General features: G+C 48.5%; 1 protein-coding gene across 2 annotated transcripts in view; it reads right to left on the minus strand.

Annotated features, from left to right (window-relative positions):
* The window catches only part of GRAP2 (GRB2 related adaptor protein 2), a 66,029-nt gene that overhangs the window by 31,970 nt on the left and 11,913 nt on the right, over nucleotides 1-22,146 (minus strand). Inside the window, exon 1 of one of the 2 annotated variants that reach the window (XM_058673099.1) lies at nucleotides 7,446-8,088. The exons of the other annotated variant lie outside the window; for it this stretch is intronic. The gene's annotated coding sequence lies outside the window, so the exon portion shown is untranslated. Of the gene's footprint in view, nucleotides 1-7,445; nucleotides 8,089-22,146 lie in introns of those variants that run through there. 2 annotated transcript variants of the gene reach the window in all.

A 22,146-nucleotide genomic window follows, 5' to 3' on the forward strand; every position in this document is an offset into this window, starting at 1 on the left:
CCTCCTTCTGTCACTGGACTCACACCACTCTGGCTGGTTGTATAGGTTGTCCACTATTCAAGAAGCCTTGGCTGAGAGTCCTCCCTGGCTCTTGTCACCAGGCCCTGAGTCCTGGAGCAGGGCTGCTCCTTCAGATACTGGGGCCATGTGTTTTTCCCAAGACAAGAGCATCTGCTGCCTCTCACGGCCTGCTTGGGCCCTCACCTATGCTCTCCCATGTGAGACTGCACGCTCCTTGGGAGCTAGTAACTGCGGGGTCTCCTGGAGAGTGCAGAGGAGGAAAGGAATACCTCCCTCAGCAGGGAAGCCTCTAATACATAGAGGTGGGGTGGGTCTTGCAGTGCAGTAGGGTAAGCCTCTGCTTGGGACACTGGCCCCTCACACTGGACCACCAGTTCAATCCCAGTTCCTCTGCTTCTATCCAGCTCCTGCGGATGACAGCTCAGGTGCTTGAGTCCCTGCTGCCCACATGGAAGATGTGGGTGGAGTTCCTGGCTACTGGTCTCTGGCCTATCCCAGGCTGTTGTACGGCCATTTGGAAGTGAACCAGGGACTTCTCTCTCTCTCTTGCTTTGTCATGCTGCCTTTCAAGTAACTAAATCTCAAAACAGAAAAATAAAGACTCCAGTTAAAGTTGAATTTGAGGCAGACAACTGGAAGTTTGTTTCTAGTATCATTTGTAAATCTCAGCCGAGGACAGCAATGTGGTTAAGAATGGTTCCCTCTCTCAATCTTCCCCCACCCCCGTTGCCCGGTGGCCTCACTCAGTGCCTGTCCCACGAGGTCTCTTACATGCAGATTGGGAAGTGACCCAGCCTTGGCGTCAGATCTGTGCTCCTGGAACAAAGCCTTGAGACATTGTTGTGAAAGCTGTGGTCTGTGTGTGGAAGTTTATCTTCTCATTCACATAAGCCCACAAGCTACACAATTACCTAGCTTCCAGTTTCTCAATACTTATGTATTTGAAAGTCAGTAACAGAGAGAAATTTTCTATCTGCTGGTTCATTCTCCAGATGTCCACAGTGGCCAAGCCTGGACACGACCAAAGCCAAGACTTGGGAGCTCCTTCCAGGTCTCTACATGGGTGTAGGGGCCCAAGCAGTTGCGCCATCTTCTGCTGCATTCTGAGGTGTGTTAGCAGGCAGTTGGATCAGAAGTGGAGCAGCAGGGACTCAAACCAGTGCCCCTGTGGGATTCTGGCATCACAGGTGGTAGCTTTATCCCACCATAGCACAGTGCTACTGGCCCCTCTTGGTTTGTTTTAATCTTGCGTGGGTCAAAAGGCATGCCTTTCCCACTCTGTGCTTTGTGATGCTCTGTGTTTTGATAAATAAGCTTTACACCTTAGAATTTCTGTTCTTAAAAGCGAGTTTTCTGATAGTCCGTGTTTGTGGTGAGGCAGGAACTCTCTTGGCCCTCATCTGTATTCAGATGTTTCTCTTGCAATGATGTTGCCATTTCACATCACTGTCCTCAAACTCACTATCTCCCTTCTCGCAGCTGTACTCTGTCAAGCCGCTCCAAGCTCAGTATTTGTGCCTCTGTAAAACATTCTGGGGCAGCAGCCCGAGTTGGTTATTAGCAGTTCCATCACACAGTCACCAGCTTGGCATTTACTCATGTCACCCAATGACAAATAATCCTGGGCTTGGTTGGTGATGCCTCATCCTCCCCTTCTGTGATTTGTGACTTCCTAGAACCATGTCTCTTCCTAGAATCATTTTAGAGGAAGTCACTAAACCACCAACGGTGCCAGGGGTTCTTCTCTTCTCTTGATCCTCTCTTTGTAAAACTTTTGTTCAGTTATTTTAAAGACAGAGTGTTTGGAGAAGGGGAAATAGAAAAATAGAGAGAGAGAGAGAGAGAGAGAGAGGAAATATCTTTCACCTGTTGGTTTACTTCCCAAATGATTACATGCAATAGCCAGGGCTGGGCCAAGCCACAGCTGGTTTCCAGAAACTCCGTCCTGGTCTCCCAGGTGGGTCACAGGAGCCCGAGTACTGTGCTATCACACTGGCAGGGTGCTAGATCCTAAGCATAGCCAGGACTTCAACTGGTGCTCCAAGATGGGATGCAGGTGCTCCAGGCAATGACTTCTTTCCTGCACTACCGTGCCTGCCCCTCCAAGTCTTTCCTTCATGACTGACTCTACCTAGATTCTTCTCTCTTAGTTGCACTACCAGGAAGTGGCCACATCTGCCCTGTTCCCTTCTAAGGTCCTGCTGCAGGATTCTCTGGAACTCTGGCTCAACTTGTCTCAATACCAGGAGCACTTGCTCAAGTCAGTGCTCCTTGGGCTCCACCCTGTGCCAGGCACGACACCTCCATGCTGAGCATGGAGGTCGGGGGTGAATAAGACAGAGCCCACCCAGAGCTTGGCCAGCTCACAGTCTTGTGGGAAAGACAGACAAGTCAGTTGGAGGCTTGAGGCTAGAGTAATGCAGGAGTCACAGCTCAGTGGCTGGGGATCCAGGAGTGGGCGGGAGCAGACACAGCTTCTGATCTGTATCTTGTGGACAAACAGGCAGAAAGCGTGTGTGTCCTAGATAGAGAACAGTGGGAGCAAAGGCAGGGAGGCTCGATTGGTGATGTGGTGGAGGACAGGATCTGGGATTGTTGGATAAACCAAGGGCTTTGGATTCCATCCCAGGAGTGAAGTAGCATTAGGGAGTTTTCAGTTTGTGACAATGAGGGCTCATGGCAATAGCCCTGGCTGGAAGGATGAGGGCCTGGACGAGGGCTCCCTCTCTCAACACTGGCCTTCAGCTCACACTTTCATCTCTACAGTAAATGCTCCACATGCATATCTCCCTTGACTCTTGCGAGAACCTGAGAGTGAATGATGCTCAGATCTAGCTGACAGACTCGAAGAGGTTAAACAGGTACCCAGGCTCACCTGTACCCAGAAAGAGTGGAGTCAGGACATGACCCCAGCCTGGGCACTGAGCCTCTGTCCTCTCGCACTGATGTCAGGGCATTGCAGTGACATATTGACCAGCTGGCAGTGTCCTAGGGGCAGGGGACAGCCCGACATGGCACTGCCCAATAGAAGGAGAATGCAAGTCATCAATATGAGCCCTACAGGTCATTGTAGATATTCTGGTGGCACATTTACAAAGTAAACGGAAACAAATTCCAATGTCATCATTCCAACGTGAAATCAATACAAATATTATTGGGCTATTTTGGGAAACCTTTGAAATCTGCTATGTATCTGAACAGCCTGTGTCAGTTTGGACTAGCCATGGCTCAAGACAAGCCACGGGGTGACCCCGAGCTGAAATGTTTGTGGGACAACTGGGGAACAGTTTTTGGCCAGGGATCATACATGCAGGTGTGAATCTCTGCCAGGAAGTCCTGGGAGAGACATGGATCTGGGAGCTGTTCTGAGAGAGATGGTCGTGAAGGCCCCAAGTGAGGTGTTGGAGCTCACCCAGAGGGAAGGTGCAGGAAGACGGACCTTTGGGAACCACAGGAAGGGCGGGGAGTCTTACTCGGGGGAACAGGGGCCGGGTGGGGGTGGGGATCTCCCCTTGGGATGGAAGGGAAGGGGCAAGGTGGGTGCAGATGCAGGCAGAGGGTCTGGGAGACGACAGGAAGTGGGGGGGCCTCTCATATAATGTTGGTAGGACGTCTCTCAGCTTGTCTCTTCTGTGTTTTCTTTCATAGGAAAGGAAACCCTTGCTTTTCTCCCCACCTGCTCTCAGGAGCTTAGGTAAAAGAGAAGAAAGAGTATACAAAAGATAAATATTTGGCCAGCCAGGGACTAAAAATAAATGAAGATATTTCCTCCTAATTACCACTCCCATCTCTCTCTCAATTATTATTTTTTATCTGCCATCTCTCTCTCTTTTTTTTTTTATTAATTACATTGTATTATGTGACACAGTTTCATAGGTACTGGGATTCTCCCCACCCCTCCCCAAACCCTGCCCCCATGGTGGATTCCTCCACCTTGTTGCGTAACCACAGTTCAAGTTCAGTTGAGATTCCCTCATTGCAAGCTTATACCAAACACAGAGTACAGCATCTTATTGTCCAGTCAAGTTCAACGGCTTCTTAGGTAGACCCTCTCTGGTTTGAAGACAGAGCCAGCAGAGTATCATCCCGATCAATTAAAAGCTCCAACATACCATCAGCAAAAATTTACATCATTATGGAATTAATTGACATAGTAATGAGTAACCAATATGTTAAAAATAAATGCGAATTCTTGACCACATTCTGTGACCACCTCATTGACATTTCAATTTTAGTTTATACACAACATATAACATACATAATATAACATGTTATACATAACATCATATCATCTTAAATTAAGGCAAACATGTGGTATTTAACCTTTTGGGATTGGCTCATTTCCCTTAGCATTATGGTTTCCAGTTTGGCCCATTTGGGCACAAAGAACTGCATTTTGTTTTTTTTAATAGCTGAGTAGTATTCCATGGAGTAGATGAACCACAGCTTTCTTATCCAATCCTCTGCTGATGGGCACAAATGGGACCTCATCAAACTAAGAAGCTTCTGTACAGTAAGGGAAACAATCAACAAAGTGAAAAAGCAACCCACAGAATGGGAGAAGATCTTTGCGCACTACGTAGGTGATAGAGGGCTAATCTCCAGAATATACAAAGAGCTACAAAACAACCAAAATGTCAAAACAAACAAGCCACTCAAGAAATGGGCACGGGAAATGGGCAGACACTTCACAAAGGAACAAACCCAAATGGCAAATAAACATATGAAAAAATGCTCAAGTTCCCTGGCAATAAGGGAAATCCAAATTAAAACATCAATGAGGTACCACCTAACGCCAGTAAGACTGGCCCACATGAATAAAAGCACCAACAACACTAGTTGGGGAGGTTGCGGGGAAAAGGGAACCCTACTCCACTGCTGGTGGGGCTGCAGGCTGGTACAGCCTCTATGGAAATCAGTATGGAGAACATTCAAACAACTCAAAATCAACATACCATATGATCCAGCAATAGCACTCCTAGGAATATATCCAGAACACTTGCTTTATGAGAAACCAACATGCACTCCTATGTTCATAGCAGCACAATCAGTAATTGCAAAAACATGGAAGCAGCCAAAATGCTCTCTCTCAATTATTGAAACATCTGCAGACCCACAGGAAGTCCCCCTCTTTGCCTGCCTTCCCTCAATGGTGACCTCTTCGGTCCTCATTTGTTAGGTATGAACCAGGAACCAACATGGGCACATACCGATTAACCAGGCTCCCCTCCCCTCTTCTAGCTACTACCTCCCAGCAGAAAGTAACAAAGCAGACGAATGGCAGACACAACGTTCAACCAGGTCAACAGCCATTGTTAGAGCAGTATTGTGGTTGAGTTACTATCTGCGATGCCAGAATCCTGTGTGAACACTGGTTTCAGTCCTACTTGCTCCTCTTCTAATCCAGCTCCCCAGCTCCTCACTACTGTGCCTAGAAAAGCAGCAGCTCATGGTCCAAGTGCTTGGGCCACTCACCTGGGAGACCTGCAAGGAGTTTTGGGCTCCTGGTTTTGGCCTGGACCAACCTTGGCTGTTATAGCCAGGAACAGAAGATTCTCTCTCTTTTCCTCCCTCCCTGCTTTTCAAATAAATAAGTCTTTTTAAAAAAGACCTTTGTGTTCAAGAAGTTCTGTCCCTGGAACCACATGACATAGATCACACACAATGCCACCTACACGCTGAGGCCCCAAGCACCCTCTTGGGATCACGTGTAATTTGCGCCAACACTCCACACTTTCTCTTGCTTGTTCTCTCACTATGGAGAACAGCCAAGATGAACTGCTGATGTCTCACAGCTCCCAGCAGGAGGAATATGTGGCCTGGAAGATGAGGGCCTGGGGCCCATGATAGGTCTACTGTACAGCTTGAGCCGCTGACCTCAGAACCCAAAGCTAGGTGTTGACTGACACGATCTTTCAGCGGGTGGCTATCTCATGCCCCTGTTCACACAGCACAGAACCAGGGGGTCAGGAGCAAGACTTCAGCTGTGTCTCTACGCAGCTTACCAGTGGACAGGCATGTGGGGGAAGTCAGTGGGCCCTGCAAAGTCACTTACTTGGCGAGCTGACCCAGAAAGTCAGGCACATCCCTCAAAAGCAGAATCAGGCAAAGGAAGAATCAAGAAATCTCTTTGCTTCCAGGAAACAAACGCCGGCAAGAGAATCTTGGGCCAACTTGGAGGGGACGGTGGCTGTCCATCCACCAAGGTTCGGCCCAGGCAAATACACTGTTTCTTAGGAGAGACTGGAGCACTTGCATCAACTGTCATTGTAGGCAATAATTTGCTAATGGGTAGCTATGGAAGGACTTTCTTCCTTGGGGATAAATGAGCTCTGGTTCTCGAAAGACAATGCATCTGGCAGGAGGTCAGAAGAAAGAGCGAGAGAGAAAAAAACGAGGCATTTTGCCCTTGGATCTCGAAAGCAATGGAAATGTGTATTTCCGGCAGCTGGGTGGAAAGAGTTTGGCTTTGATGGTTTCTGAGAGACCAGAGGAGAAGACCCTGGACAGGAATAGGCTGGAAGAGGAGAGTCAGAGGTCAGATGCACTTGGGAAGAGGCACCTCCAAGTGCCACCCAGGGAAGCCAGGCCATAGAGCAACCTGCAGCGAGTGAAGGTGGGTGGGCGGCAGCACAGTGGGAAGGGGTGGCTGGCGGGGGCTTCAGCCCACAGGTGGAGAAACAGCACAGAAACCAACTTAGCTCCATAAATGGTCATTAACACATCATCCTAGAGACTCAGAGAAGGCAGGCCCCTGGGATTTTGCCCTTGCCCTCCGGGACAGTCGTATCCCCCAGCCACCCATCCCGGCATAGACAGATGTAGCCTTCCCCCTCTCCGTGCAGATAAACAGATCCTGCTCTCCATGAGACAACAGGAAGGCCACCAGATGTGCCTCCTTTCCCAGCTGTTTAAACCCAAGAGATGCTCCCCATGTGTAGCCGCCATTGGGGACTATTTTTACTTGAGACTTTCAGCTTCAGCTCAGGTTCTCCCACAAGCATTCTCCCCCAACCCCCCCGCCCCTCACCAATCCACAGTGAAATGAACCCATGGGAGACCAGGCAGCTCCGCACCAGGGCGGCTGACCCTGTCACGCAGCCTTCCCCGCCATCACTTTGAACCGAGCAGAAGCTAAGTGGGGGTAGCGTGGCCAACGGGTGAAATGAAAATGCAATCCATGCAGCATCTGCTTTCTCTTCTCCTTTCAACTTTCGCAGACACAAACATGAAAAAAGGAAAAATAAGGAGAGACAGGGCCCCTTCTGGAATCCTCTACCATGCAAGCTGGTGACCGCTTGTGCTGCATACCAGGTGCCCCACTGGGCGAGATCCAAGCGAAGGGGGACAAGGCGGCTTGTGCCTACCTTGCTGTTTCTGCCTCCCTCCCCCATCCCAATCACGATCAATATATTTATACTCACTGGATGATGTCAGCCAGACAATGCTCCCCTAATTGAGAATAATCAGGTTCCACAACTGCTTCGGCAAACCTGCCGACTCTGTCAGGCAGAGCAATCGGGAGCCTGCTAATGCCGTCCCCATGAACAAATTCCAGTGCACTCCAGAACAATTCCCTGACTCATGTATGGCAATGGATTTTCCAAACAGCTCCTAAGAGCTAGCCCTTAAGGAAGTCAGCCACAGCCTAGAATGCTTTTCTAAACCTTCCCACCCTCAACTGGAGTGCAGGGGGAGGGAAAAAACCCACAGCCACTTCCTTCAGCCTAAGGCTCATCTATTTTTTTTGCAATGTTTTTCTTTTTCCTTCTTTTTTTTAAAATTTCTTTTATTGGGCTTGTGGTGCTAACTGTCATTTTTGGTTCTTGGTTCTTTGATAATTTCAGGACATCTGGCACGCAGCTCACTTGGTTGTTAGCTCTGGTGTTTGTAGATATGCACGTCCTCTCTACGGCGTGTGCATGTTAACACGCCACATGCATAATTTACTCATGCATAATTTGGCACTGGCGTGCACAGGTTTATTTTGACATTTAAGTGTAACTGCACAGTGTTGATCATAAGCACTCGCTTGATAAATATTTGCGACAAACAAACGAATACATCAAGAAGACAAACAGGCAACTGGCACTCTTTCATTTGTCTGACGACTGAAGGCCTAATCTGAACTAGGCAGTGCCTTTGCAGCTGGGAACTCAATGAAGCCAACCTGCAGGACTTCAAGGAGCCCACCATTGAGGGATGAGAAAGCACATGAATAAACAGGCAGTGATAAGGTAGCGGGCAGTCACTGCTGGAGCCCTGGCAGCCTTCCAAGGCAGGGAGACCTTAGCCCACTCCATGGGGGTGGGGTGGTACACTCAGGTAAGGCCTGAGCTGGGGGACTGAAGGGCCCCAGACAAAGAGATCAGCACAATGCATAGTGGAGTGCAAGAAACATTGGGGTACCTGGGAAAAGTGGGGATGTAGCAGAGCTCAGGGAGGGATAGCGGAGAGGATAAAAACCACTTCATTTTTTCACTTACTTCTGATGTTGCCAGAATTTGTACACAGCCCTTACAGCTGAACTATGACTGGCTCTGGGTACAGTGAGGAGCCGTGAACCCCACCATTTGGCATCTGAGAACAGAGTGGACTGGGCACGGGTCAGCCCATTATACCCAGGAGGAGTGCTCCAGGGCTCCCAGTCCCTCCCAGCTGGGCAGCCTGTGCTGCCCGGATCCTCTGGTGGGTGTGCACAGCCCACACCTAGGCCTAGTCTGCGTGGGTGTTCCCATCACTGTGGCTTCCTACTAACATCCAACTCAAGTTCAAGTCCATCTCCTTTAGGATTGCTATCTGGTAGCCAGCCCTCTGATCCACTCCAAGTGGCAATCGGGGTCAAAGTCACTCATTACTATCTGTTCGTTTCATCTTACAGTTTGTGCTTTCCTTTAATCAACATGCCAGTCCCAGGGGACAGGACCCAAGTCTCACTTCTCTTTGAGGTCTATGGACCTATCACAGTGTCACCAAAGGTAAGCTAGGAAGGCCTGTCAAAAAGCTGCTAGAAAAAATGGACTTAAAAGGGAAGCATACTTGTGTGCTAAAAATTTTGAAATCCGTGACAAGTTTCTCAAATACATGCATTCCCATGCATTTTGGGAGACCCCCTTGTCTTCACAGATCTTACATTGTTTTTTGCACCAAAATCGACTTGTCGTTGAATTCCACTTTCCATGAACTTTCTCTGCTACACTTGTATTTGCTGACCACACTCTGAGACTACTGAATAAAAAATAGTACTTTTAAAAATGTGTTTCTTGGGATTTCACAGATCACAAGGAACATGTGTGCAATGCCACCAGGAGGAAGAACCCCTCTGCTAAATGTAAAGGGAGAAAGGTTGAACACTCAGGTGGCACGTGGGGATGGTTTCACATCATGTGGTTAGAGACAAGCACAGGCAAGTGATTCAATTTCTACCCCCTCCATGTTAAGCCTTTATTGTCCATGTGCCAGGGAGCCACATTCAGGATTTTTTTTTTTCTCACAAAAGAGTAACTGGCAGGAAATCAAAAAGGAAAAATCACCCTTTCTTTGCAGATCCAATGGCATTTAAGGAAGTCGAGCTCTGCCAAGAGGTACAACTGCACAGAACGGGTAATAGGGCAATTTAAGCTGCCATCCACACTGGCAACCATGACTGTCCCAGAAGTGGAGCTGCAGGGGGGAACAATCGCTTGGAAACTTCAGTTCCATTCTTGCCAATGGGGCCTTTCAGTGCAGAAGCTGCTCCGAGCCCAGATCGGCTGGTTTCCTTTCTTTCCTCTTTAGGAAAATGACTATTTCTTTTCACCCACATGCGAATCCATGTATTTTTTCAACAAACATTTACGGAGCACCTCTCAGGCAGCCTGTGTGCTGGTGTGTGCTGGCAATGCAAATGAGGGCAGAAGAGACGAAGCCCTGACCTTGTGGAGGTGTGTATGTGTGTGCACACGCGCACGTGCAGGGGGAACAAGGGGGGGAGGGGAGGGAGGGCAGGTGGCACCAGCAGCTGAAGTAGTGCTAACCTCTTAATGCATGTGAGAACTGCATTGCTAGAAAATTAAAAATCAAGACTTCTAGGTGCGTAGCATTTTAGCATACATGTCACACATGCTAGTGAGTATTCCTAAAAGAATCGCAGGTGATAAAGACACAGACGGCTCATTGTACCAGGTGAACCCACTCCCTTTTCGGTCAATCCTGCCTGGTGTGAGCAGACCCCTGTAGCCCACTTCCCCCTGACTCTAGGCTCACCCAGCTCTTGTCCCCCACTCTTTATTGCATCTACAGTGACTTGGATAAATCATGTATCAGCTGGTGCCAGGCCACTGCTTCCACACCTCCCCCAGCTCTTCACTGCTGCAGGCTGTCTGGCCTGACCATGGCTGACCTGAGTCTCTTTTTATCTTTGCTCCCTTCCCAGCCCCTGGCCCTGATCCTGCCATCAACGCTCAAGGTCACCTGCAGTTACAGCAACCCAACAAACTGTCCCCGGGTGTTTTTTTCTCCCTGAACGATTTCCTTCACTTTCACCTCAGTTCTTTGCCATTCCCACACGCAGCTCAAATGTCACCTTCCCTGTAAAAGCTCTCTGATAGCATAATCCTGTGTGCCTTCCACCAAGCCTACGTGGCTTCACCACCTTGCTGGGCGTGTCGTCCCTAAGCGGAGGCATCTGTGTTGATCTGGTCACGGTTGTGTCTCTCCATCTAAGCCGTAAACTTCTCTGAGCAGGAAGGATCTTGAGAACAGCACAGTGCCTGGTACACACTAGGCCCTCCATAAACACTGCAGGAACATCTGGCTCAGGCTGATGGATGCATCTGATAATTCCTGTGAAAGCAATGGCCAGCATGGTACAGATGTCAGCTTGGCTCTTGAGCACCATGGATTTTAAACATTTGAGCTGATGTTTTAAACATCCACATTCATGAGCCACAGATGCGCAGGGACTGCAGGGCCACTTCTTCCTTAACATTGTTTCTGTGTGTACTCTATCTGGAGATGGTTGAGAAGTTCAAATAAATGATTAAAGCATGTAAAACAGAACCATTAAGGAATCCGGATCATTGGCTGCAGAAGAGAAGCTTGAAGAGACTTCATAATGGCTCTTAATGAGAGGAAAGATTGCACTCCAAGGACAACGCAGCTAAACAGCCTCCTCCTCCGAGGACACCAAAGAGGGAGAAATGAGATTAAAGCGCTTTGGAAATTAAAGCCAAAAATAAAACAGAGCTCACTGCTCTCGCAGCGGGGCCCAAGGAACTGTCTCCAGCCACCATCAAGGTGGCTACCATGGGCCGAGGGCTTCCTTGGAACACACTACATGCTGTTCTAAACGCTCCCACACGTTGTCAGCTTCCCAGGAGACACATGTGGGCTCCTTTTATCATTCCCATTTACAGGTGAGGAAATAGAGGCTGGCTAAGTGGCTTGCACGGGTCCCACAACTGTTAAGTGTTAGAAAACAGATGGAGGTCCAACGTGAAGCTTGGAGAAAGCTCAACACATTTACAAGGCCCAGTGCAATTTTCAACAAGAAAATCCTGGATATCCTGTCTTCATCGCCAGGGCAACTAGCTCTCCTGTGGTCTTCTGGCAACCCCGAGTGTGTGTGTGTGTGTGTGTGTGTGTGTGTGTGTCTCTGTGTGCGTGTAGTTCAAGCAGCCGGTTTTTTGTTGTTTTGTTTTGTTTGCTTCTGGTTCTGGCAAGCTGGCACACGAGGCCTCGTTTTCCTAATGAACCCGTCCATCACTTTGCTGTGTTGTGTTGTGTGTAGCATCAGAGTGTGCATGGCTTCAGCACCCTCAGATGTGCACGTACTCATCCGACCCGACATAAATCCAGTCCTGTTTAGATATTAGGATGCACCCTCCGGAGCGCAGGAACACGCCCCCGGGGGCGCCAGTGCCAGCATCTTGCTCCCTATTATTTTTTTTTTCCAAGGCAGCCTTATTTAGCCCGCCCCGAGGGGAAACACACGGTGCGGTCGCTGTCAACACAGAGACGGCACAGCCTGCCAGGCAGAAAGTTAACCCGTATCTGTTCACTGGGAGCCCGAGCTGCAGAGGGGCTACGGGAGGCCTGGGCTGGTTTGCAGAAGCAGGCAGCCCCACAGGAGCCTGTGAGAAGGGTGTGAATGAGTCACTAGACTTTTCAGGTTGACTGAGATGACTTCTGCTGATTTTCTTAGAATTGAGATGTGTTATCAGTGTTCACACATTGGCTGTCACGGGAAGAGGATGAGTGATCATTTTCTTGATAGTGGCTGGACTTGGGCAGGGTCGTGATATGATCTGGGGAAAGACATGACTTTGCAGGAGCCGGCCGGGCAGCACCTGTGTGCTGGTGTGTGCTGGGGAGGAGATACCTGTGACAGGTGCAGGTGCTTTCTGTCATGAGAGTCAGGTCAGCCTGGGTGGAGTCCTAGCTCTCAGGGTATTAGAAGGTACTTGGAATGTATGGTTTGCAAAAAGCATCTGCTTTTTAGTATCAGGTACCCCACAATTGATGCCTTAGTTAGCTAATAGTTTGGGTTCTAGGAATTCATGCAATCTCCTGTGGCCTCAATTGCTTCATCTTGAAGATGGATACCACCAGGGTATTTATACTTTCAGATAGGATTAAGTAGATGGATTCACATCAAGGGTTGAAGTACAGCCAGTTTCAAACTTGGGTTTCTCTGAATGCACACATTTTCTATTGATACAACTACAAACCTGCCAGAGGACCTGTTCAAGTGTTTGCTCAGAACAGGAGCTTGGTCAGTATTTCTTAAGTGTAGAGGGAACTAAAAGAATGAATTTAGAGGAACATAGGCATGGCTACCTGCTCTGACTGCTTCGGAGCTTATACTCCAGGAAAAACTGGAAAATTGGACAGTCTCCTTAATCCTTTCATGGTAGTACCTCACAAAAGGGGTATGTTCTGGAACCAAACATCCTCGCAGACTAGAAGACACAGGAGGTGACGGTTACGCATGAGATTCCCAGAGGTATGGCAGAAGGATTGAGTTGCAGTCTGTCACACCTGAAGGACAGGTGGCAGGGACCAGGACTCTTAAGAGAGTGAAGGCAAAAACCTTCCATCACCAGAAACTGAGAAATACATGTTGCTTACCTTGTCTACAAAAAAATAGAGAATACAGTCAAGCCTGGCTTGTGATCCCCTACTAGTGTTGCTTGATCTATTAGTGACAACTTGAAATGAATCCTTTAATTTGAAATGAAACGTATAATGCCTTAGGAGCTGGTACAGAATGACAGAACCTTAATATTTCAGTGAATCATACAAAATTGCCACTTTGGGGATAAAAAAAATGGTCAAGCATGATCCATTTCCTATAGCTCAATATAATCTATTTAATGTAAGAAATGCTAAATTAAAACAAATTCTTTGCCTTTTAACTATGGCCATAAGACCAAATTGGCCAGTTTTATTTATTTCATGCCTTTTTGCCTCCTAGAATTTGTGCACAGGAGGCGTTAAATAAATGTTTTGTTAACTGAGTGGTGTTTTGTTATCTTCTCTAAAAAGTTAGGCCTAGAGGCTGGTGCTGTTGAGTAGCTGGTAAAGCCTGTGGTGCCAGAATTTTGTATGGGACCAATTTGAGTCCCATCTGCTCTGCTTCTGATCCAGCTCCCTGCTAATGCACCTGGGAAAGCAACAGAACATGGCCCAAGGCCCTGGGTCCCTGCCACCCATAACGAAGACCCAGAAGAAGTTCCTAGTTTCTGACTTGGGCTGGCCCAGATCATGCCATTGAGGCCATTTGGTGTGTAGGCTAGTGAATGGAAAAGCTCTCTCCCTCTCTCTCTGTAACTCTACCTTCCAAATAAGTAAATAAACAAATCATTAAAAACAAACAAAAAGTTAGGCATAAATTTTGTTATACTGCTTAATGCTGAAACTGCCCTTAAAATGAACAAAGTCTTAGCTTCCCTTTAATTTTTTATGATATACATAAATCCCTTCTGTTCCTCATTTGGGACAGTACCAGGAAGCTAATTAATACATTATTAATACATTGCAGAGGCCAGCAAGATTCTGCCTGCCCACACAGCCATGACAAGAATAAATGCAGGTCAGAAATCTTTACCTAATGGAGTGTTAAGCCTGTGACTGTGAAATGAAATGAAACTACACCATTGGACAATTTAAAAAAGAAAAAGCAAAGAAATAAGGAAGGTGGCAGGTGGGTGAGGAGGAATGTGGGAAGAGGTGAGGAGGATGGAAAGGATCACTGGGCTCTTATATCTATATTATGAAATATGTAATTTGTTCACAATGAATGAAGCTATAAAAAGTATTCTTGGGCCCAGCACAATGGCGTAGTGGTTAAGATCCTCGCCTTGCATGCACCAGGATCCCATATGGGCGCCAGTTCTAATCCCAGCTGCCCTGCTTCCCATCCAGCTCCCTGCTTATGGTCTAGGAAAGCAGTCAAGGACAGTCCAAAGCCTTGGGACCCTGCACCCATGTGGGAGACCCAGAGGAGCTCCTGGCTCCTGGCTTCGGATTGGCTCAGCTCCGGCAGTTGCGGCCACTTGGGGAGTGAACCATCGGACGGAAGATCTTCCTCTCTGTCTCTCCTCCTTTCTGTATATCTGGCTTTCCAATAAAAATAAACAAATCTTTAAAAAAAGTATTCTTGCAATATTAAAGGAAAACATTGCTATAATCATGAAAAGGCGTTGTGTGTTAGAGTGGTGCACAAAACACATTATAGACTTAAAATGAGGTGACTAGCAGAGTTCTTTCTGGATGGTTCCAACAGATTCTGAATGGGCCATCCAAAATGCCTTGCAATGACCTAGACATCTCTTCTTGGGGGTCTCCAGGCTGAACACCTTCATCATCATTCACAGCAGGACTGAAATTCAGGAGTGAGGACGGAAATTATGGAGCAGCCCATGTGCAATGGCTCCAGCTTGAGAAATGAAAGGCTTCTCTACCATAGCTTATATTCAAGGAGGAGTGTGTTTGGCTGAGTGATGAAGACACCTGTGCCCATATTAGAGTTCCTGGGTTCAAATTCCAGTTCTGTTTCTGCTTCCAGCCTGCAGCTCATGATGATACTGCAAGGCAGTGGTAGTGGCTCAAGTGGTTACGATTTCATGCCACTTGTGTGGAAGACCCAGACTGAGTTCCTAAGTTTTGGCTTCCTTCAGCCCTTGGCTAGTCTGGGCTGTTAAGAGTTTTGGGGAGTGACCCAGTAGGTGGGAGGCCTCTGTCTTGCTCCAATAATCAGAATAATAGTAAAATGAGGAACTTGAGTAACCCATAAGTACAGCACTCATGTGGGCTAATGTTTTCTCCTGTGTTAACCACCTCCTAAACAATATCCATTCTCTACTGCACCTGCTGTTGCAAGAGAACTGGGATAAGGCCTTGAACTGCCTTCGTTTCCTGTGGGCAGGGGTGAGAGTTGTGGTAGCTGGAACTACTGAAAGTATGATTTGGGGTTGGCTTGACCCAGAGCCATGACAGCAGCCACATTGCAAAAGCAGAGTTCTGAGAACACAGAGTTGCTTTCAGTTTTCAAACAGACCCACACTTCCCTGTACGTCTGGATTCCTTGTGAAAAATCCAACACGTGGGCCAGAGGGGGCCTATGACATCAGCAGCCTTAGCTTTTCCCTGAATGCCACGTGTTTTTCTCTGAGATTTCTTTGCACCCAGGACACACGCAGTGCTGCTCAGTTCTTGCCATCTCACGCAGCCCCAGCCCCAGGTGACGGGCTTGTGCTGTCGGCATTTCACTGCTAACTACATTTTAGATTAGTGAGGGCAAGAATTATTCCAAACGCACTCAAGGTAATAACCAGTCAGAGATCCAGCAGGCCAACCATTCAATCAGAGAGAGGGGAAAAAATTAGCCTATCTTAAGAAAGAGTTCAAGTGGTTTTGTGCAAGAGATCTTATTTAAGTCTACAAGTGTCCTTAACATACTGGTAGACCTGGGTAATTTTATATTTCCCTTTTTAACTAACTGAACACTCCTAATTTCAGGGCACAGTGCTTGGGAACAAGAGGCACTGCTGACGGGAGATGGTAGGTTCTTGGGGAAACTGGCTGTAGCTGAGGTGAAGGGTCTGTGCCAGGCCTGCCTTGCCTGCAGTTACAGAGAGGGGAGGGGAGGGACTGCTGCCGGAAGATCAAAGACAGATGCTGCAGAGGCTGGCACGAAGTGAGGGGCTCTGGGCCAATCCCCCATTACAGCAGCAACACAGCTATAATCCAAGAGTACAAGAAGCGCTTCCAACAAGTGTGGAGCCAAGCGCTAGCCGTTTGACTACGACCTGCTCTCAGCAGTGCAGTTTCTACAACACTGTCTGGTTCTTTCCCCATTCAAAAAAAAAAAAAAAAATCTACTGAACCACAAAGAAAAGCAGTTGGAAATCATATCCACTGCTTGCTGTTGTAAATGACTGAAGTTACTGTTTTGTTTAGTAACAAAGGACTTTCAGATCATTGATTGAACAGCTGTTATGCGCTTGGCAATAGTTTTGTGACTTATTATGCTGAAGACTATCATGAAAAAAAATCATTTGTTGAACCCCCCCCTTGCTGGAAAAATGTTTGCCCTGCCAAGGATCAAGTATGAAAATAATAAAACAGCTCAAAAAAGTGTAATGCTTATTGATTGATTTTTACTTATCTGAAAGGTAGAGAGATAAGAGACGGATCTCACACCTGCTGGTTTGCTTCCCAAACACACATGACTGCTGGGGCTGGGCTTGGCTGAAGCCAGGGAGCCCAGAACTCCATTTACGTCTCCGACGCAAGTGGCAGGGGACCAAGGACTCCTTCTACTGCCTCCCTGGGTGCTCATTAGCATGAAATTGGATCAGAGGTACTCAGAGATAGAAAGTGTGCATTCCAGGCAGCAGATGTTAATGGTGCTACAGGTGGTTCTTCTGGCCTCCAGGAGCCTCACCCGCTGCAGAGAGAGCCCCTTCTAGTAAGAACGGAACACAACCTGGCATTGTGTGAAGTCTGGGCTGAGCGTTCACAGGTTCATGGCGGCTCTACACTCAGATAAAACACAGTGAAGCTGGGAAGTCAAAGAGTGGCTTTTGTAGCTCCAACTACTGCAAAGCTTTAGCCTGAAATAAGTTACAGGGATGCTTATCCAACTCACTAAGTTCTAAATCATCTGGGTCTTTCTTGCGTTTATTTTTTATTTTCATTTTTAAGAGACAGAGAAGGTGGGCGAGGGAGAGAAAGCTCTTATTCCCTGGCTTATCCCCAGATACCCAGGATGGCTGGGGCTCAGCCAAGGGGCCAATGCCAGGAGCTGGGAATTCAATCCAGGTCTCCCTCATGAGTGTCCAGGACCAACCATCGTCTGAGTCATCACTGCTGTCTCCCGGGCTCTGCAGCAGCAGGAGGCTAGAGTTAGGACCGGAAGCCAGGAGAATCCAACTCAGGCGCTTCCAGAGGGATGTGTCTTAACAGCCATGCACATTTGTACATGAAACCCACTTCAAACTTCCAGAAAAATACAAGGAAGAACACAACCCATCACTCACAGGGTTTTCAAGAGTCTGTTTCACAGAACCTGTCCTATTTCAGAGTTCCCTACAGGGGTACAGATTCTTCCAGATTGGAGGTCAGCCTCAGGGACACACAGGCCTTCTTTGGGGCTCACGGAATTCTCTTCCTCAGCCTCTGGTCATTCTAATGTGACTTGTAACTTCCACCTGTGGTGGCTCACAGAGCACTGGAGGGGGAGGAGCTGTGACAGATGCCACCCAGCAGCAGTTCAATGTTTATTTAGGGCAATCAACATTTCCACAAAGATCTGTGGTTCTTTATTTATTTGCAGCGGGAGAGACAGGCAAACAGAGAGGAATCTTCCATTCACTTGTTCCCTTTCCAAATGCACACACACGCCGGGGTGGAGTCAGGCCTAAGTCAGGAACCCGGGACTTAAGTCGCCCAAGTCTCCCATGTGGGCGACAGGGACTCAACTGCTTGAACCATACCTTTATTCACTTTAGAGGAGCAGCTAGAACTCAAAGTCAAGGACCGTGACGCGGGGTGAGGGTGGTAGCTTTCTGGGAAATGGTGGAGTGTATGGGATGGGAAAATGGGCGCCAAAGCACAGACAGTCCAGACAGCCCTTTCTACCGAGAGGGAGGCAGCACAGTCTCTGGATGTTGTCTAAGTAGGCATGTGTTTGTGTAAACAATTAGCGCTTTAATGAGGGTCAACACTCTGAAACCTCTAACATTCTTTTCCAACCATGCTACCAAGCCTTGCTGAAGTTTTACATATCACCCGGTTACTTTTGGAACTTGGGACTCATATGCTGTAACAGTCATGATTTACTTGGAGGGAGCATGCTGCAGTTTACAGGTGGCTTTTTTAGATCCACTATTTTTTATGCCCACTATTTGCTCAGCACCATGGCCCTGTGCTACCAGGGGCTCATCTCCACAAGCGATTTCCTTTGAAAGGAACTGCCTGGTATAGAAACTACTAGTTAGAGAAATAAAAAAAAAAATTTCCCCAAGCCAACTTGTTGGGTTTGGAGCAAATGCCAGGATTAAGTCAGCAAGTGGTGAGACATGAAAGGAAGGGGGCCCCAACATAGCCATGGAGGGTCCTGGAGGACACTGAGCGTCTTACGAACTGGGGAGTGGCACAGGTGAAAGAGGCTGTGGTGCAAGAGAGAGAGCAGGAGGGAGGGGGGCCCAGCACAGTGCAGGTGTGCAGCAAGGGCACAGTCAATGCTTCTACAACTCAAGTGGGGTGGGGCCTGTAGCTTGAGCTGCACCTTGTGACACATGATTTTATCTACCTCTCTCTATATATAATAGTGGCTAATAGGCAGTGTGTTTAGACGGTTTTATTTTTTTGGTTGTTGTTGGAAATGCAGAGAGAAGGAGAGCGAGAGAAAAAGATCTTCTATCTGTTGGTTTATTCCCCAAATGGCCACAATGGTCAGAGCTGAGCTGTTCTAAAGCCAGGAACCAGGAGCCTCCTCTTCTGGGTCTCCCATACAGTACAGGGTTCCAAGACTTTCAGCTGTCCTATACTGCTTCGCTGGGCCATAAGCAGGGAACTGGATAGGAAGTGGAGCAGCCAGGGGCATGAGCCAGTGCCCATGTGGATGCTGGGATTTGCAGGCAGGATTAGCCAGTTGAGTCATCGCACCAGCCCCTAGGATGAGTGTTTTTAAAATACCGTTCAGGAGTGAAGAATTGGTTCACCATCTGGGACAGGAGCAGGGCTCATTTGGTCAGACAGGTCTGCCTTTCTCGACATCGCATGGCCTCCTCTGTCCTAACTCTTAGAAACCGCATTTCAAAGCCCGGCCTACAGCAGGCTACTTCCACAGCGGCTTCCCAGAAGCCCTCCGTGACTGCTACCATCTAGTCACAGTGACTCTTACGGATGTCGTGGGGCATCAACAGACCCACGCAGCCTGCTGAAAATTAGTTCCACTTTCCTACTTAGAGGCGTGATGTGAAATCAAATGGATCACATTGCAGCAGAGTGAATTTGGTAGAATACACCTCTGGGGCTGCTCACTCTGGAAACTGAATCCCTGTGGCAGTGTGTTCCCTCCAGTGACACAGAATGGATATATTTATCCGCTGTGTTTGTGGCTACATTCACGTCAGGGCGGTTGGATAGAGGAGTGTACTCTTTAATCCTTAGGAGAGGGTCCCAGAGAAAGCCTCTATGGGACAATCAAAATGTGAGGATGGAGTAAGGACAGTTACCCGACCAAGAATGACAGCTCCTTGGAGCGAGCAGACGGATGCACTACTACCCCCACTCCCAAACCATGACTATCCCTTCATGCCCTCTCTCCTTTGTTTTCCATGGTCAAAAGGGCAGTTGGCACACAGTCTCCATTCAATGAATGCATTTCCAGGGTAGCGATCGCAGGCGAGCAAGGCTTGGAGCGAGTCCAGAGGAAAAGAAAGGGATTAGAAGGTCAGAGGAGAACTCTAATGAGTCGAGAGTCTTGAGGCGGGAGAGGAAAGGCTGAGGCTGGCAGTGGAGGCGGCGGGTGGCTTGGGTTATTCACAGAGTGCGCCCTGTGCAGGGGCGGGAGAGAGAATCTGACGAGTAGAAAACCTTTGTGAGATGATTTAGGAGCCCTGCAGGAGGGAAGTGCCTGGGAGGCCTTCTCTAAGCCGTGCCAGCTCCTACCTTGTGCCTTGCCCAGGGCCAGGGCAGGCTTCTTGCCCACCTATGTCCTTGGCTGAGCCCTCGGCCCGCAGCCTCGCCTCCCCAGGGAGCGGCTTAGGAAGCCTGCAGGACCCTCCAGTCCATGCTGCTTCAGCTTCTTCTTGCTGCTGCCTGGCTCTGCCGAGGCCCAGGCCTAGCTGGCCACTTGTACCTTGCTCCAAAGTCTGTCACTGAAGCTTCCTGAATTTCATGGGGGCACTGGAAATCTTGTTTTTCAGGTTTGACATGATTTGGGGATCACACCTAGCATGCAGTCCAGGACCAAGTCTTCTCTTTTTCTCTCTTCCTAGACTTCCCCTAGCCCTCCTCCAGTCCTGCCCCCTAGCGCAGCCTGTCCCTGAGCTCAGGGCAGTTGTCCAGTGTGTCTCCTCCCACTTGTGGCGGGATTCCCTACTCCCTATCTCCCAGATCCCTGCTGGAACCACTCGGGCCACTGCCCACTTGTCTGTCACCTAGCCACACCATGAGATGCCCGGGCTCATGGCTTTACCAAGATCATGGCCTTAAGCGCTCACAAGCACCCTTAAGAGACGGAGGAAGGGCTACTGGGATCTTAGTAATTACAAGATCCCCAAAGCAGCATTTCCATTAGAACAAGATGAGAGCAACATGGATGTATCCCGCATTATTCTATTATGAACAAAAGGCACTCACTGGAAATGTTCTGAAATGCACCCTTGACCCCAGTTTGAAGTTATACATGTTCTACAAGCATGTATAGATTTCAAAGCTTTCACACCAGAAGAAACCCATCTTTTAATGTCATTGTTCTACCAATATTCCCAGGGGCCTTTGTGCAAGTTCTCCATGTTGGCCTGACTTTCAGAGCTTTCCAACACTCTGGTAGGAACCTGAACACAAGGGGCTTGGGCCCATGTGCAGTGGACGGAAGCGGCCAGGACTGAGGAAGGGCTGGCGTTGGGAGTGGAGAGCAGGACGTCGTTTTACATTTATCTGCTGTCATGTATTTAAATTTTTGCTGCTTGAGATATTGCAGCTCCTCTAGTTTCCCCATCAGTCCGGCGTCTAACCTAAGGGAAGATGACAGAATGGGTGTAACCCCTGCGGCCACTGGATACGCTCCAGCAACCTCGCAGTCTGACGGTCCGTTAGAGTGTGCGGGCTTCCTGCCCTGGGCTCTCGCTGGAAAGAGGCCTAGCTCACACACATGTACACGGTCTGACAGTCACTCTGAACCGCCTTGCTGGAGCTGGCACAGCGTGTTAAGCCACCATCTGCAATGTCAGCATCCTGTATCTGAGCTCCATTTAGGGGGTGAGTCAGTGGATGAAAGATCTCCCTCTCTCTCTCACTTTGCCTTTCAAGTAAATTAAAAAATTATATTTTTAAGGCGGGTCTTGCAAGGAAACAACTTTATGGCATTTGCTCAAATTACAAATAATTTTGTGCAAAAATTATGCTGGCATCACATGATATTACAGCAACTCTGAATCAGGCCCTCAACAGAGCGGCAGGACCAAATGGCCACGATCTATATCAGGTCACAGTGTGGATAACCACATCTAGTGGAAGCTGCCAAGAGTCTGGCAGGACCTCTGCTCCTGTCCTAGGGGACTGCCCTCCGGGAGGACAGTCTCCCTTACGGCTTGGAGACCAGTCTGGGGGAGGAAAGGGCCTCTCCCACTTGTTCTGACTTCACAGATAGGAAGACAGAGGCCCCTAGTTTGCCTCTGAATGAAGATGTGTCCACTCATACACGGCTTACAGGTGCAAGGGGAGAGGCAAGCACGGAGCTTCTGGAAGCTGGGCTTCAGAGTGAGACACGCTCTTCTGCCCCACAGCCACGTGAGTCCTCACCTGCTGGCAGGGAGAGCCAACACGCCAGCTAGCTCGGGAATGCTTCGACACATCGCCATCCACACAAGTCTGGCCAACTGTAACGGGGATCAGAGCCTCTGGGCC

This window comes from Ochotona princeps, chromosome 15, assembly GCF_030435755.1.
Source record: "Ochotona princeps isolate mOchPri1 chromosome 15, mOchPri1.hap1, whole genome shotgun sequence".
NCBI lineage: Eukaryota > Metazoa > Chordata > Mammalia > Lagomorpha > Ochotonidae > Ochotona > Ochotona princeps.